Genomic DNA, 17,714 nt, shown 5'->3' with positions numbered 1-17,714 from the left:
CAGGCTTCCTGGACGCACAGCAGCTCTCACATGTGGCCGACGGAGGCACCGAACTCCTGGCGCTGTGTGCTGATGGTGCACCCTTGTGCGGGAAGGCTGGGAGGGATCCTTCCTTGCTGCAGGGACCAGCTGTTCCTTGTCCGAGGCAGCTGCCTATGGCAGCCCCTTTGTTTCTCTCCTAGGTGAGCTCCCACAGCTAGGCAAGCACAGGCAACCCCCTCCCCAGCTAGAGCCCTTGGCACCGCAGGGCCAGCCCCATCCTCAGTGGCTACAGCAAGAGCTGCCCTGCCCCTTCCCCAGCTGCAGCCCTTTTAAAAACTAGGCCCATCCCCATCCTCATTGGACCCACCTGGGCTGCCCAGCCCCAGCACACAGCTGGAGCCCATGAAGGTCCTCTCCCCTGAGAGCTGCACACTCAGACCATCCAGGAGCTGTGCTGCCCCTCTCATCTAGCCCCCTTTTATGCTGTGCATGACAACACATGATATATAACACCCCTTTGTCCAGTTTGGGTCGCCTGTCCTGCCTGTGTCCCATCCTAGCTTCTGGTGAAGTTTAACTCTATCCCAGCCAAAACCAGATATTATCCACCCTTCATTCTATACCATCTACATCCTGCCCTCATCCTATGCTTCCAATTAATCACCACCACTTTCCCTTCTCTGTTTTTATATATGTAATAATAGATATTTATAATATATATATAAAAATTAGACACACAGACATCATTGCCTTAGGCTACGGGCCATCCCTCTAAAATGTACATTGAGTTCATTTAGTCCATGGCTTTGGGCTCTATCTGCCATAACAATCTCTCAGGGCAGGAGCCACGGTGTATGCTGTTGGACTGTTGCAGCTGCTTCCGGAGCTCACGGCTGGTGTAGCTGACGTGGTCCGTGCTCACGGTCTGCACCTTGAAGATGTTGATTTTGAGGAAGTTGCTGGGCGCCAGTTGCTGAGGTCAGTTCTAGTTCCATCATCGCTGCGCTTTGCTTGGTTTCATCAAAGTTCATCCTTCATTAATTTGGGTGATTCTTGCGGCAATACTATTGATAGAACATATAGCAATTGTAGTAGCGATGACATACAATAGCAGAGTTATTTAGCAATTCACATAATGCTATTTATTGGCTATTCCCATCCAAAATCAAATCCCCTTGAGGCACACACTGGACTTCCCCATCCTTCTGCATCACCCACAAAGTGGACCCGGGTGCCTGAGCAAAGCAGTCCCAAGGATGGGTTTGCTTTTGTCCGAAGCAGGGCTAACCCAGACGTGTCTTCCCAAATGTATTCTTCACGTGCGCTGTGGGGACTTTATCTCCTTCTACAGTACAAGGAAGTTTTGATTGGGCAGGGCCAGCTCGATTGGCAGGTCACCTGGCATTGACTAACCAGGTGGCCTTTGCTAAATGTGTATCCTAATGTTTGAGGGTCCCACCACCCATTGCTCTTAGAGTAGTCATCACATCTTTGGATGTTCTTGGAAGCTGGTGCATGACAGGGGATGTGACACACCCACTCAAGGCCATGCTCTCATGATCATCTGGTGATCCCAAAGTGAGACCTCCAAGTTCCTGTGATGGCAATGGGCTGTGTGACCCAGGATTTCCCCTGAGCTGAGATACTTTGCAGGGGAGATTGAGAGGATTCAAAGATCATCCATCCATGGTTTTGCAAGGACTCAAAGGCCTGATTTTGCAGGGTTCACTGACCACCCTTTGACAAATGCCAGCACATAGAAGTGAGTGTGTCATGAAACTCATGAAAAAGGAAATTGTAATCATAGGTTAAGCTCTACATGTGTGTGCACGCACAGTTTGGTTAAGAACTATTTGCCTGTCTGCAACAATCTGGGATTGTTTGTCAGCCTGTCTAGACATGTGATTTAACCCGCATCTGTACGTACAACCCTGCCGTAAGTTTCCGGTCATCCTTGCCCCTCTCAAATCTTTAACTAACTTACTATTTATTTTGAATGTAACAAATTCCATTGAAAAGCTTAGTTAAACTAGCTGATGTTTAAGTGCCATCAATAATTATGTAAGCTAATATTGTTATCTATCTCAAAAAAATAAGTAAGTCCTGATTGCTACTAAACTACAGCCATGTAACAAAATCTACGTGTGTGACAACACCTTGATTTTGAGCTGATGTGCCCCAATTATCTGGCTGGCGTACCACAAAAAGAGGTGCATGGGTACCTTTCCCTGCTGTGCACCTCAATTTCTGGGCAGGGCTCCCCTTTCAAGGGCACGCAGATTTATATCCCTGCTTTGCACTCCAATTATGATACTTAAGACACCAAGACACTCAAAATTACTGTTATGCTTGTGAAAAATTGTCAGGACTGTGCATCTTGTCCCTCCCACAGGTAAAAAAAAAAAACAAACCATCAACCAATTATTAAACAAGTGCCCTGGGTTTAGATAGGGTACAGTTAATTTTCACCAGAAGCTGGGATGGGACACAGCCAGGACAGGTGACCCAAACTAGCCAAAGGGGTATGTGACATCATGCTCAGTATAAAAGGGGGGGCCAGTTGGGGAGGGGCTTCCCCATTCTCCTCCCTGTCCTACAAGGTGGGGGGAAGAGGAGGGGAAGCGAGCAGCCACATGGTGCTCAGCTGCCGGCTGGGGCTAAACCAAAACAAGAAGTCACCCGAATGCAGAGCAATAGCTGAACAATTCCAGAGATCTCCTTTCCATTTGAGAATAGCATCTACATTCCAACCACACACTGCCATTAGAAGAAAAAAAAAAAAAACAAACCCCAAACTTTAAGCCCCACACAGACAAGCATTTGACACCTTTGAAAGTCAATCTGCTTTCACCATCCCTGAACACCCTCTCCCAGGTGGCTCCCATCATCTCCACAGAACACAATGGAAATGACACTCCACAGAGCCTGCTGACAGCTACTTGATGCGAGGTGACTACACAACCTTTGCCCAAGCAGTCTGGGCATATCAACATACAAACCATGCACTCTTATGGCTATTCCACCTAACCCTGACTCGACACCCCCGGGCAGAGCAGCTCCACACCAAAATGTGCACACACACACAGACCAATGCTATAAACAATGTGACTCAAGGATGAGAGAAAACTCTCAGCAAGGAGGACAACTCCCTGACAGGAGATGCTTCCGAGCAAGATGACCTACAGGGTGCAACGCCCAGGCGAGGCAGCTCTATGGCAACCCCAGAAAAGAATGGACTGTAATGGCCCATTATAAGAAGTTACAGTCAAAACCAAGATGGCAGATATGTCAAGAAGCTGGTCTTCAAGACCTAAGAACGTAAGGGTGCAGGGAGGAAGACCCAGTCCCTAAAAACTGGATGGCTGAAAATGTGTTGGAGCTCCTGACACAGCCTGGGACTATGCTGCAAAAGGAGGACCCACTGAAAGCTTCTGAGAAACAAGATCGATCCATGCTGTAAAGCTTGCTATGCAATCAAAGAAGCACCCGATTGGCACTAGGCCAATGAGTAGAGGCATTCGAGACCCTAGCCGATGGTGCCCGAGAAGCATGCTGTGCCCCTTGAGTGCAAAGAGGACACTGAGACCTGAGGAAGGGCTAAAACACAGAAGACAAGATACACAACAAACATACCACAGACACAGGCTGGAGCTGCCCTGCCCGGCACAGTCTAGCATGGTGCTGACAAGTAACCTGTTCCCTTGGCCCACCCAAAAGGGTCTCGTCCCAGACAGCCCTCTCCCCTACACTAAACTATAAAACCCTGCCCCTGCAACTCCCAACCTCATCCCATTCTCATCCCCCTCCCTCCCCAGCCACGATCCCTCAACTTGGTTCCAGATCCCCGGCCCTCTGAAAGCTATCTCGGACAGAAGACATATGCACCACACATAGGCTAACCAGGTTCCAGGCACTCTTATGGCTATTCCACCTAACCCTGGCTCGACACCCCCGAGCAGAGCAGTTCCACGCCCAAGACACACACACACAGACCAACACTACACAGAACACAATGCAACTCAAAGATGAGAGAAAACTCTCAGCAAGAAGGAGGACTTCCAGACCAGAAATGCTGCCGAGCAAGATGACCTACAGGGCGCAATGCCCGGATGAGGAAGCTCTATGGCAACCCCAGAAAAGAATGGACTGTGATGGCCTATTATAAGAAGTTATCATCTAACCCGAGATGATGGATGCGCAAGAAGACCTAAGAATGTAAAGGATGCAGGGAAGAAGCCCTGGTCCCTGAAAAGGGATGGCTGGAGAGCCGAGGTCCCAATGCAGCCTGGGAAGAGGCTGCAAGAAGAGGACCCAGCAGAAATTTCCAAGATGCAAGACCGATCCACGCTATAGAGCTTGCTATGCAAGAAAAGAAGTGCCCGACTGGCGCTACGCCAATGAGTAGAGGCGTTAGAGACCCTAGGGATGGCACCTGAGAAGCGCACCATGCCCCTGGAGAGCAAAAGGGGCATTGAGAGCCGGAGGAAGGGCTAAGACACAGAAGACGAGCTACACAACAACTCAGACTCAGGCTGGAACTGCCCTGCCCGGCACAGTCTAGCATGGCACTAGCAAGTAACCCGCTCTCTTGGCTCACCCAAATGGGACTGCTCCCAGACAGCCCTCTCCCCTATGCTAACCATGAAACCCCTCACCTGCAACCCCCAGACTTGCCCCCTTGTCAGCCCACTCCCTCCCCAGCCACAGTCCCTCAACTTAGCTTTCAGAGGGCTGAGGATCTGAATCCATCCACAATCAACAATGTGCACATCACACATCAGCTAACTGGGACGTTCCTGCAGTTGCCTGGATCCTCTTCAAACTCAAAACAAACAACCAAACAGTGCCATCAGTTGCCATCGCACCAGTCAACACCATCCTCTCCCACAACAATCCCCTCCCTCAGAAGCACCGTGGCTTTCCACTCACCTCCTCGTTCCAGAGACAGACGCTGCGGTCGTCATCGCTTGTGGCACCTAAGATGCTAAGAGACACAAAATTACTCCTATGTTGGTGAGGAGTCACCGCTCCCATGATCACCCTCGCTATTCTTCCAGCTCACCTCAAACGGGCATCCAGTTCCAAATGTGGCCACACAGCGCCTGCAAAAACCAGAGGGAAACACTCAAACTAGGTGCCATATAGTGCTGTGCTTTTAGACACTGACTACCGCCTCACCTTCTCGGACCGCTCGTCGGCACGTGGCTTCACCCTTCCGAGGCTCCCTGCGGCACCTGCAAAAAACAAAGCAAAAGGCACATGCTGAGACAGTGCCCAAAACCCCAGCCTGCCCACACCAATTCCTACCCTCCCCCTCCTTTACCTCAGCTGCTTGCTCACCTGGCCTCTGTCATTTAGGGCTGCCATGGTTGCATCCCACTTAGAAAACACAAGGGATACCTTTAACTTAGCCAGCAATGTGACACCTGAAAAATAACAGCTGTACTTCAGCACACTAGTCACTGCTCACTGGCCTGAGTCAGCTCCCGCACCGCTATCCAGCTTTGCGACTTCAAAATAAAAAAAAAAAAATCCCACACAAATCCTAATGCAGTCATATAACCACCAGCCACATCTTCCCTCTGACACCACTGGCCAACCCACCTTCTTATGGCGCTCTGCTCACCTCCTCTGCTGCTCTGACAAAAAAACCCCACCAAATTATTGAAACAAGTCACCCAGATGCTGAGCGAGAGCCAAACGATTCCAGACTGGGCATATCAACGTACTAACCACACACACTCTTATGGCTATACCGCCTAATCCTGCCTTGACACCCCCAGGCAGAGCAGCTCCACGCCCAAGACACACACACACAGACCGACACTACACAGAACACAACAAACAAGGTGACTCAAAGATGAGAGAAAACTCTCAGCAAGAAGGAGGACTCCCGGACCAGAGATGCTGCCAAGCAAGATGACCTACAGGGCGCAACACCCAGATGAGGAAGCTCTACGGCAACCCCAGAACAGAATGGGCTGTGATTGCCCATTGTAAGAAGTTACTGTCAAACCCGAGATGATGGATGCGCAAGAAGCTGGTCTTCAAGACCTACAAATGTAAGGATGCAGGGAAGAAGCCCTGGTCCCTGAAAAGGGATGGCTGGAGAGCAGAGCTCCCAAAGCAGCCTAGGAAGAGGCTGCAAAAAGAGGATCCAGCCAATACTTCTGAGATGCACAACCGATCCACACTGTAAGCGTGCTACGCAAGCAAAGAAGCACCCGATTGGCACTACGCCCATGAGTAGAGGCATTCAAGACCCTAGTGATGGCACTTGAGAAGCATGCTGTGCCCCTTGAGCACAAAGAGGGCATTGAGACCTGAGGAAGGGCTAAGACACAGAACACAAGATACAGAAATATACCACAGACACAGGCTGAAACTGCCCTGCCCAGCACAGTCTAGCATGGTGCTGACAAGTAACCTGCTCCCTCGGCCTGCCCAAAGGGGCCTGCTCCCAGACAGCCCTCTCCCATATGCTAACTTTAAAATCCATCCCCTGCAACTCCCAAACTTGTCCTGACCCACCTTCTTATGGCACTCTGATCGCCACCTCTGCCGCTCTTTGCTGTGCGCCTTGTCTGTCTGCATCTGAAAAAAAAAAAGCCACCCCAAATTATTAAACAAGTCACCCGGATGCTGAGTGATAGCTGAACAATTCCAAAGCTCTTGTTCCCATTTAGGAATACCATCTAGAGCCTGACTATAAGCCGCCATTAAAAAACACCCCCAAACTTTAAGCCCCACACAGACAAGCATTTGACACCTTTGAGAGTCAATCTGCTTTCATCATCCCTGAACACCCCCTCCCAGGTGGCTCCCATCATCTCCGCAAAACACTATGGAAATGTCGCTCCACGCAGCCTGCTAACAGTTACTCAAAGTGAGGTGACTACACAACCTTTGCCCAAGCAGTCGGGACATATCAACATACTAACCATACGCTCTTACAGCTATTCCACCTAACCCTGACTCGACACCCCCGGGCAGAGCAGCTCCACACCACAATGAACACACACACGCAGACCCAAACAATGCAACTCAAGGATGAAAGAAAACTCTCAGCAAGAAGAATGACTCCCAGACCGGAGACGATGGCAAGCAAGACAACCTACAGGGCGCAAGGCCCGGGTGAGGAAGCTCCATGGCAACCCCAGAAAAGAATTGGCTGTGATGGCCCGTTATAAGAAGTTATGGTCAAAACCGAGATGAGGGATGCGGCAAGAAGTCGGTCTTCAAGACCTAAGAACGTAAGGATGTAGGGAAGAAGCCCCCTTTACAAGTCTGAAAACAGATGGCTGGAGATTATGGATGCAGCCTGGGATTATGCTGCAAAAAGAGGACCCAGCAGAAACTTCCAAGACGCAAGACCGATCCACGCTGTAAGATTGCTACCCAAGCAAAGAAGTGCCCGACTGGCACTGTGACGATGAGTACAGGCATTTGAGACCCTAGGGACGGCACCCGAGAAGCGTGTCGTGCCCCTCGAGCGCAAAGAGGGCATCGAGACCCGAGGAAGGACTAAGACAGAGATGACAAGACACACAACAAACATACCACAGGCGCAGGCTGGAACTGCCCTGCCCAGCCTAGCATTGCGCTGACAAGTAATCCGCTCCCTTTGCCTGGCTAAAGGGAACTGATCCCAGACAGCCCTCTCCCCTGCACTAACCATAAAACCCCTCCCCTGCACCTCCCAACCTCCTCCCATTTTCATCCCACTCCCTTAACTTAGCTCTCAGAGGGCTGGGGATCTGAATCCCTCCTCAACAAAAAACATTCACACCACACATTGGCTAAGTGGGATGTTCCTGCAGTCACCATGTTATTCTTCATCATCTACAATAAAAAAAACCAACCAAAACAGTGCCAGCCATCAGCATCACACCATTTGACAGCAACCTCTCCCATACCAGCCCCTTCCTCAAAAGGGCCGTGGCGTTCTACTCTCCTGCTCGTTCCAGCAACGGACGCTGCAGCCATCACTGCTGGTTGTAACTAAGACAACAAGAGACACAAAATTACTATTATGCTTCTGAGCGGTCACCAGACCCATAACCCTCCTCACTACTATTTCAGCTCACCTCAAATGTTTCCCCTGTTCCAAAGGCAGCCCGTACAGTGCCTGCGAAACCAGAAGGTAAATGCTTAACCAAGTTGCCATATCATACTTTGCTATTAGACACCAACCAAACTCACCACCGCCTCACCTTCTCGGACCGCTCACCTTCATACGGCTTCGTGCCTCCAAGGCTACGTGTGGCACCTGCAAAAAAAACCAAAGCAAAAGTTGCATATTGAGATGCCACCTGAAACCGTGGTCTGCCCGCAGCAATTCTTGTCTCCCACTCCTTGACCACTTGCTCAGCCCCCATCATTTTGGTCCGCTACGCCAAAGCCTGCATACCACCTATAATACTCAAAACAAGGGATGCTTGTAACTTCACCAACAATACGATACCCGAAAAGTAACTTCTACTTCATCCCGCTAGTCACTGCTCACCCGGCCTGAGTCACCGCCAGGGCCAATATCCTGCTTTGCTCATCACTTCACACCTTCAAAATAAGAAAAAAAAAAAAAAAAAAGACCACCACAAATCTTAATGTAGTCATACAGCTACCGGTCATATCTTCCCTTCAACACCATGTACCGACCCACCTTCTTACAGTGCTCGGCCCACCTCCTCCGTTGCTCCTTGGTGCGCACCTTGTGTCTCTACAAATAAAAAAAAAGAATTAAAGAAGTCACCTGGATGCTGAGTGATAGCAAACAATTCCAGAGGCCTTGTTTACATTTTGGAACACAATCTAGAGCCAAACTACAGACCGTCATTCAAAAACCCCCACACATACAAGCCTTAACACCTCTGAGATTCAATCTGCTTTGTGACCGCTGAACAGCCCATCCCAGGTGGCTTCAATCATCTCCATAAAACACTATCAAAGTGACCATCCACACAGCTGGCCAATGCCTATTCCATCCAAGGTGACTATGCAACCTTTCCCTAAACAGTCTGAGCATATTGACATATTAACCATAGACTCTTATTGCCTTTCCGCCTAACCCTGACTCTACACCCCAGGCAGAGCAGCTCCAAGTCAAACGCATACACACGCTCACACCAACACTACAAACAATGCAACTCAAAGATGAGAGAACTCTCAACAAGAAGAATGACTCCTGGACCAGAGATGCTGCCAAGCAAGATGACCTACAGGGCCACAATGGTGAGGCGAGGAGGCTCTATGGTAGCCCCAGAAAAGAATTGAACTTAAGAGCCTGTTACAAGAAGTTACTGTCAAAACAGAGATGATGGATGTGCAAGAAGCCTGTCTTCAAGGCCTAAGAACATAAGGATGCAGGGAAGAAGTCCCTTCCCTGAAAACAGACAGCTAGAGAACAGAGCTGCTGACACAGCTTGGAACAGCAGCACAGAAAAGGACTAAAACTTCTGACATTCAAGACCACTGCACACTTTATGCACAAGAAGCAGCGCCCAACTGGCACTATGGCAATGAGTACAGGCATTTGAGACCCTAGGGATGGTGCCTGAGAAGCATGTCATGGTCCTTGAGCACAAAGAGCAACAAAGATATGGGGAGCCGAGGAAGGTCTAAGATGCAGGAGACAGGCTACACAAGAAATGCAACACAGACACAGGCTGGAACTGTCCTGCCTGACACAGAATCATAGAATGGTTTGGGTTGGAGGGGACCTTAAAGATCATCTAGTTCCAACCCCCCTGCTGCAGGCAGGGACACCCTCCACTAGACCACATTGCCCAAAGCCTCATCTAACCTGGTCTTAAACACTTCCAGGGATGGGGCATCCACAACCTCTCTGGGCAACCTGTTCCAGTGCCTCACCACTCTAACAGTAAAGAATTTCTTTCTAAGATCTCATCTAAATTGACCCTCCTTCAGCTTAAACCCATTACTCCTTGCCCTGTCACTACGCTCCCTGAGAAACAGTCCCTCACCATCTTTCCTGTAGGCCCCCTTCAGAAACTGGTAAGCCGCAATTAGATCTCCCCAGAGCCGCCTTTTGTCCAGGCTGAACAATCCCAACTCCCTCAGCCTGTCCTCACAGGAGAGGTGCTCCAGCCCTCCAGTCAGCTTCGTGGCCCTCCTCTAGACTCTCTCCAACAGCTCAGTGTCTCTCCTGTACTGGGGCCCCTAGAGCTGGATGCAGTACTCCAGGTGGGGTCTCACAAGAGCCGAGTAGAGGGGCAGGATCACCTCCCTCGACCTGCTGGTCACACCTCCTTTGATGCAGCCCAGGACACAGTTGGCTTTCTGGGCTGCAAGTGCACACTGCCAAGCTTCCCGTCAATCAATACCCCCAAGTCCTTCTCCTCGGGGCTGCTTTCAATCCATTCCTCACCCAGCCTGTAGTTGTGCTTGGGATTGCCCCAACCCACGTGCAGGACCTTGCACTTGGCCTTGTTGAACTTCATGCGGTTTGCACGGGCCCACCTCTCCAGCCTGTCAAGGTCCCTCTGGATGGCATCCCTTCCCTCCAGCGTGTCGACCACACCACAGAGCTTGGTGTCGTCGGCAAACTTGGTGAGGGTGCGCTCGATCCCACTGTCCACGTTGCCGACGAAGATGTTAAACAGTGCCGGTCCCAGTACTGACCCCCGAGGAACGCCACTCGTCACCATTCTCCACTTGGACATTGAGCCATTGACTGCAGCTCTTTGAGCGCGACCATCCAGCCAACTCCTTATCCACCGAGTGGTCCATCCATCAAATCCGTGTCTCTCCAATTTAGACACAAGGATGTTGTGCAGGACAGCGTCAAATGCTTTGCACACGTTCAGGTAGATGACATCAGTTGCCCTTCCCTTATCCACCGACACTGTCACCCCATCATAGAAGGCCACCAAATTTGTCAGGCACGATTTGCCCTTAGTGAAGCCATGTTGGCTGTCACCAATCACCTCCTTATTTTCCACGTGCCTGAGCATAGTCTCCAGGAGGGTCTGCTCCATAATCTTGCCAGGCACGGAGATGAGACTGACCGGCCTGTAGTTCCCTGGGTCTTCCTTTTTACCCTTCTTAAAAACGGGTGTTATGTTTCCCCTCTTCCAGTCAATGGGAACTTCACTGGACTGGCAGGACTTCTCAACTATGATGGAGAGTGGCCTGGCCGCTTCATCCGCCAGTTCCCTCAAGACCCGCAGATGCATCTCATCAGGTCCCATGGACTTGTGCACCTTAAGGTTCCTTACTTATTCTCAAACCTGATCTTCTCCTACAGTGGGCGGTTCTGCATTCTCCCAGTCCCTGCCTTCTGTGACCTGGGCAGTGTGGCTCAAGCACTTGCCAGTGAAGACTGAAGCAAAGAAGTCTTTGAGTACCTCAGCCTTCTCCATATCCTGGGTAACCAGCTCACCCGTTTCATTCTGGAGGGGACCCACATTTTCCTTCATCCTCCTTTTATCACTAACATACCTATAGAAGCTTTTCTTGTTGTCCTTGACATCCCTTGCCAGACTAATTTCTATCAGGGCTTTGGCTTTCCTAACTGGATCCCTGCCTGCTCAGACAGTTTCTCTGTATTCTTCCCAGGCTACCTGCCCTTGCTTCCACCCTCTGAAGGCTCCCTTTTTTTGTTTGACTTTGCCCAGGAGCTCCTTGTTCACCCATGGGGGCCTCTTGGTGTTTTTGCTTGACTTCCTCTTTGTTGGGATGCATCGCTCCTGAGCTTGGAGGAGGTGACCCTTGAATATTAACCAGCTGTCTTGGGCCCCTCTTCCTTCCAGGGCTTTGTCCCATGGTATGCTACCAAGCAGATCCCTGAAGAGGCCAAAGTCTGCTCACCTGAAGTCCAGGATAGTGAGCTTGCTGCACGCCCTCCTCGCTGCCCTGAGGATCCCAAATTCCACCATTTCGTGGTCACTGCAGCCAAGGCTGCCCTTGAGCTTGACATCCCCTACCAGGCCCTCCTTATTGGTGAGAATAAGGTCCAGCATGGCACCTCTCCTCGTGGGCTCCTCTATCACTTGGAGGAGAAAGTTGTCATCAATACATTCCAGGAACCTCCTGGATTGCTTGCGCTCAGCTGCATTGTCCCTCCAGCAGATGTCAGGGTGGCTGAAGTCCCCCGTAAGGACCAGGGCTTGTGAGCGTGAGGCTGCTCCTATCTGCCTATAGAGGGCTTCATCTGCTCGGTCCCCCTGGTCAGGTGGCCTGAAGCAGACCCCCGCTGTGATGTCCCCTGTCCTTCCTTTAATCCTGACCCATAGGCTCTCGGTGGGCTCCTCATCCATCCCCAGGTGGCGCTCCATGCACTCCAGCTAGTCATTGACGTAAAGGGCGACGCCCCCTCCTCTTCTGCCCTGCCTGTCCTTCCTAAAGAGCCTGTACCCTTCGATCCCAACACTCCAGTCATAGGAGCTATCCCACCACATCTCTGTAATGCCAATAAGGTCATAGCCTTGCAGGCACACACACGTCTCCAGCTCCTCATTTATTCCCCATGCATTCGTGTAGAGGCATTTCAGTTGTGCCCCTGATGGTGCTGACTTATTAGGTAGAATTCTTTTGATGTATCTTCCCTGTGTTACCCTGGTGGTTCCTGTTGCATCCGGAGCCCCTGGCTCATCTCCTCTAGGCTTTGAGCATGCTGTAGTGCACCCAGCATGTCTCTGAGCACAACTGCATGCTATTAAATCATCTTACAAAAATGTGAATCTTCAATACAGAATTACTGATCTGAAAAAAAACCCCTAACAAACAAAAACACACCCAAACAAAACCTGCATACAAGTGTACTTTCTACTACATACACTGCTTAACCTTACCTAGCCCTGAATCTCTTACCTCAGACACTTCTGCTTCTCTGAATGCCAAAACACATCTACCCAAAGAGCTGATCCAGCTCAAAAACTGCCATTGACTGAAGGAACAGCAAGCCACCAGCACCAGAGAAGCCCAAAAGCAGAATGAGTTCCCTGGCAAGAGGCCTGTGGCTCATATACCCCTGACCCGGCCCACCGCCCTTCCCACCGCCCTTCCCACCATCCCCTGGGAAAGGGGAGGGGCTGACCACCACAAGGCTTAAAGGCAGCTGGAGGCAGTGCAGTGGGTTTTCTGAGCTGCCTTAAGTTTACAGCATGTGACATGCTGAGTGAAGAAAGTGGCTCTTGCTGGAAATGATGATACCTGCTCTTTCATTTCAGTTACATCTATTATATCAGCAATGTGACTAGGTACATAATTAAAATTAATTGTTCAGGGACATAGAAAAAGATAAAAGTCATACTAAACTATGTAGGAAAGTAGTACATTAAATGTAATAACAATGTTATTATAAAAAAAATAGTGCTTTAGTTTCCTATTAAAAAAAACCCAAATGCTATGGGGTTACGCATCATTTCTAGCAAAACCACGCATGCCGCCTAACTTCTACCAGGACTCCATTCTGGATAAGACTGAATGACAAAGCAGAAATAGATTCTGTAAGAATCCCTTCTCAAAAATATCTTTGGTTGCCAAGTAAATGATTTACTGCAAATTGTTGACAATTCAGAGTAACCTCGACGGTCTCTCTGACTCCCTTCACAGATCCAGGTGAGTCCCAAAGGACAGGAAACACCAAAACCCCATGGAAATACAAAAAAGGTATCAGAAACTCTGTGAAGCAGCCTAATTAACACCTAAGTAGCTAGAACAAAAATGAATTGCAAAACACAAAAAACACTGTGGGAGATGCATCGATAAAAAGGGATGAAGGCTGTCGCCTTCTCCAAAAAACTCAAGACGAGATCTGAGTCGGCGGTAGATATCTTTGGAGTACCATATACCAAAGAGAAATTCGATAACGTCTAATAGCTTTGTGATGGAAATAGAAGGGTGCTGAGGTGGCCAAAGAGGCAGAAGAAGGATCGAGGGCAAAAATGTACTTGGGAGGGGATTTGACCAGAGCGCGGATGTCGTCGGGGAGATGCTGACCAATGTGAGGTGAGCGAGACAGAGGAGAGGACAAAAAGACCTCTCTGAGGAAGAGGGATGACCTGAGGAGATGTTCTGACAAACCGAGAGGGATACAAATTACGCTCTAGAGATAAAAGCGTGCCGAGGAGACTCTCTAAAGCCTTGGGATGAACCGAGAGAGAAAAAAAAAATACAAAGAAAATTTAAAAAGTAACAGGATACGTGACAAACAAGAAAGAATTAAAAAATAGGGATAGAGAGCTTGATAAAAGCAAATATAGAAAGAAAATTTTACAAGCAAAAGGGTGCAAGGCAGTGGAGAAAAAATTTAAAAAAAACAGAGACAGAAAACTAGATAAAAGTAGACATAGGAACACAATTAAAATGAGGGCATTAAAGGAAAAAAAAAAGTAAAAAAAAGACAACAAACTAAATAAATGGAGATATAAAGAAAATTTTAAAAATGAGAGAGAACCCAACAGACAAGAAAGAATTAAAAAACAGGGACAGGAAATAGATAAAAGCAGACAGAAGAAAAAATGAAAAAAGCAACAAGATTAAGGAAATAAAGGAAAAACTTAAAAAGCAGGAACAGCAAGCTAAAGACATAGAAACAAAATTTTAAAAGTGATAGGATACAGCACAGACTAGAATGAAATAAGAAATAAAGATGGTGAACTGGATAAAAGTAGAAAAAGAAAAAAACTTAAAAGGAACATGACTGTTATAGAAGAAATTTAATTAACTATATTTGTCCCTCTGAATAGTCTCAGTTAGCATTAGTGGCCTAGCATTAGCAGCTAAAGTGGCTGAAGCCTTAGACCACAAGAGCTGACCGAGAGTAAACTTTTTGATAAAACTAATGCTGCTAACAAAGAATGCGCTGAATTCAACAGATATGAGCTGGAGGACCAAGGAGACAATTCCAAGAGAATGAAGTAAATTCAGAAGGCGGCCAGCCCTGCGACAGGGAAAACCAGTAAGAAACCAAGAATTAAGCGATTGGGCTCGGGGATGGGCCAATGGATGGTATGGGTGTAATCGAGAGGCGTTAATTGGGGTAGGGGTCCCTCTCTGGTGGCACCCAGCTCGATCCGTCACCTCAGAACTAATAAAAGTGTAGTTGGAAACCTTCACTTGGACTTTTGTGTTCAGTGGGATCCCAGGGATTTATGCGCATAAATCCATAACAGCAACACAGGACCGACAGGAAATTAAAAAAAAAAAAAATAGTTAGACACCTTGATAAAAGTAGACATAGAAATAAAACTTCTAAAAGTGATGACATAGAGGATAGACAGGGAAATAGTAAACAACAGGGACATAAAAATACATAAAAGTAAACATAGAAACAGAAATTAAAACCCGAGGACATTGAAAGAAGAAAAAAATTTAAAAATAGCAAGAAACCCTAAATAGACATGGACAATATCAAAAGCAATGGGGTACAAGACAGACTAGAATGAATTGAAAAATAAAAGACACCAAACTGGATAAAAATAGCAAAGGAAAGAAACATTTAAAGCAATGGGGTACAGGACAGGAAACAAAACACAGGGAGAGACATCTCGATAAAAGTAGACATAGAACGAAAATTTTAAAAGCAACAGGATACAGGAAAAAAAATAAAAATAGGGACAGAAAATGAGATGAAAGCACACCTAGAAACAAAATTTCAAAACGAAAAGTAAAAATTAAAAATAGGCACAGTTAACTAGATAAAAGTAGACATAGAAAGAAAACTGAAAAAGCAAAGCGGTTCATGACAGATGGGGAAGAATTAAAAAATAAACAGGAACTGGATTAAAGTAGACGTAGAAAGAACATTTTAAAGTGACAGGATCAAGAATATAAAGGAAAAAATAAAAAAATAGGGACTAAACTGTTGTCATATAAAGTAAATTTAAAAACCTACAGGGTACACGGCAGGCAAGAAAGAATTAAAAAAATAGGGGTGGGAGCTTGATAAAAGTAGACATAGAAAGAAAATTTAAAAAGCAACGGCACCAAGGAAAGACAAGAAACAAATAAAAAATATAGACAGTGAATGGGATAAAAGTAGAAATAGAAAGGACATTTCAAAAAGAGAAGGATTAAGAAAATTAAAAAATTGAAAAATAAGAACATTGAACTAAAATGCGGACATAGAAAGAAAATTTAAAAAGCAAAGGTGTAAAGGACAGATAAGAAAAAATATAAATACAGACAGCATACTGGATAAAAGGAGACATAGAAAATATTAAAAGCAACAAGGATTAGGGAAATAAAGGAAAAAAATAGAAAACAAGGACAGCAAATGAAATGAGCGGAAACACAGAAAGTAAATGTTAAAAGTGATGGGGATTAAGAGAGGAAAAGATTAAAAAATAGAGACAGGGAATGACATAAAAGTAGACATTAAAAAAAATCACAAGCCAAGGCATTAAGAGAGGAAAAAGTTTTAAAAATAGGGACAGCAAACTAAACAAGCGGAGACATAGCAAGTAAATTTTAAAAGTGACAGGGTACATGACAGGAAAGAAATAAAATATGGAGACAGGAAGTTGCATAAAAGTAGACATGGAAACAAAATTAGAAAATCCAAGGGATTAAGAGGGGAAAGACTTAAATACGGACAACGAACCAAATAAATGAAGACATAGACAGAAAATGTAAAGAGCAAGGGCACTAAGGAAATGCAAGAAATAATAAAAAATAAAGACAATGAACTGAATAAAAGTTCATTAAATTTTCTGAGCGATGTGTTAAACTACAGACAGGAAAGCATTAAAAAAATAAGGATAGGCATGTTGATAAAACCAGTTGTGGAGGGAAAATTTAAAAAGCAATGAGATACGGGACAGACAAGAAAAAATTAAAATAGGGACAGCAAAGTAGATAAAAGTAGACATTGAAACAAAATTTTAAAAGCCAAGGGATTAAGAGATGAAAATATTAAAAAATAGAGACAACAAGCTAGAATGGAGATGTAGAAAGAAAATTTTTTAAAAAGGGGGCACTAAGGAAGAACAAGAAATAAATGAAAACTAAAGACGGCACAATGGGATAAAAGTAGATGTAGAACATTTTAAAAGCAACAAGGACTAGGAGAAGTAAAGAAAATAAATTAAAAATAAGGACAGCGAACAAAATAAACAGAGAAAGTAAATTTTTTAAAGCACCTGCATCAGGGCCAATTACCTTTGTTGTTGTTGTTGTTTGTTTTCTCAGCTCCACAAGCAAATATCCAGAGCAAGTGACAATTATTATCACCAACCAACCTTTCCTTAAGGAAAGCGGAACCTCCTCAGAGAGCGGGAAGCATTTGTGACAACTGGTAGTATTCCTCCTGCAGTCACTAACAGTGCCTCAAAAACCTTTTCCTCTGGCCAGTAAATCCCACTCTGAAGACTAACCAGGGAATGCCTCACAGAACAAAGATAAAATACTGCAGCTGGGGAAATGCCTCTTATGATGTAAAACAGACCTTATTTTAGCCTGTTTCTCACATAATGAGCATTTGTAGCTCAAGCTACTTAACCGCTCGGCACACGACTCAAATTCCCACTGCTCAGCAAACAATCATCTTTGGCATCACAGAAGCAAACTCCACCTCCTTCCACCCAGCAGCATGCGGACTGCCACAGAGTCTTCCCCATCCCCAAGCAGGGCACAACCGCCTTCCACCTGCCCAGCCTCCCCAGCACGCAATGCAGCCCCAGGACTTAGCTATGCCCAAGGTGCGAGTCACAGCTCGTCCTCTGTGGCCAGCCTGAGCTCTCTGCAGAGTTCCCAACTGTGGTGCTCCT

At 46.9% G+C, this 17,714-nt stretch overlaps 1 long non-coding RNA gene across 3 annotated transcripts; it reads right to left on the bottom strand.

Moving 5' to 3' along the window:
- Positions 1-725: 725 nt before the first annotated feature.
- Positions 726-17,612, bottom strand: LOC129213928 (uncharacterized). Of its 3 annotated transcripts, none has more exons than XR_008579571.1 (12): positions 17,107-17,612; positions 8,645-8,701; positions 8,489-8,541; positions 8,196-8,251; positions 8,070-8,110; positions 7,845-7,983; positions 6,514-6,576; positions 5,323-5,408; positions 5,161-5,216; positions 5,045-5,084; positions 4,912-4,966; positions 726-1,046 (listed from the first exon to the last, which is right to left on the bottom strand). It is a non-coding gene; the product is annotated as an uncharacterized LOC129213928 (long non-coding RNA). The 3 variants fall into 3 exon arrangements; XR_008579570.1 differs by lacking the exon at positions 726-1,046 and adding an exon at positions 3,812-4,804; XR_008579572.1 differs by lacking the exon at positions 726-1,046 and adding an exon at positions 3,812-4,804 and having other exon boundaries at positions 8,213-8,251.
- Positions 17,613-17,714: the final 102 nt, after the last annotated feature.

This window comes from Grus americana, chromosome 16 (assembly GCF_028858705.1).
Source record: "Grus americana isolate bGruAme1 chromosome 16, bGruAme1.mat, whole genome shotgun sequence".
Classification (NCBI taxonomy): Eukaryota; Metazoa; Chordata; class Aves; order Gruiformes; family Gruidae; genus Grus; species Grus americana.
Note: the sequence above shows the minus strand (reverse complement) of the source record. Positions and strands in the feature narration are given on the sequence as shown.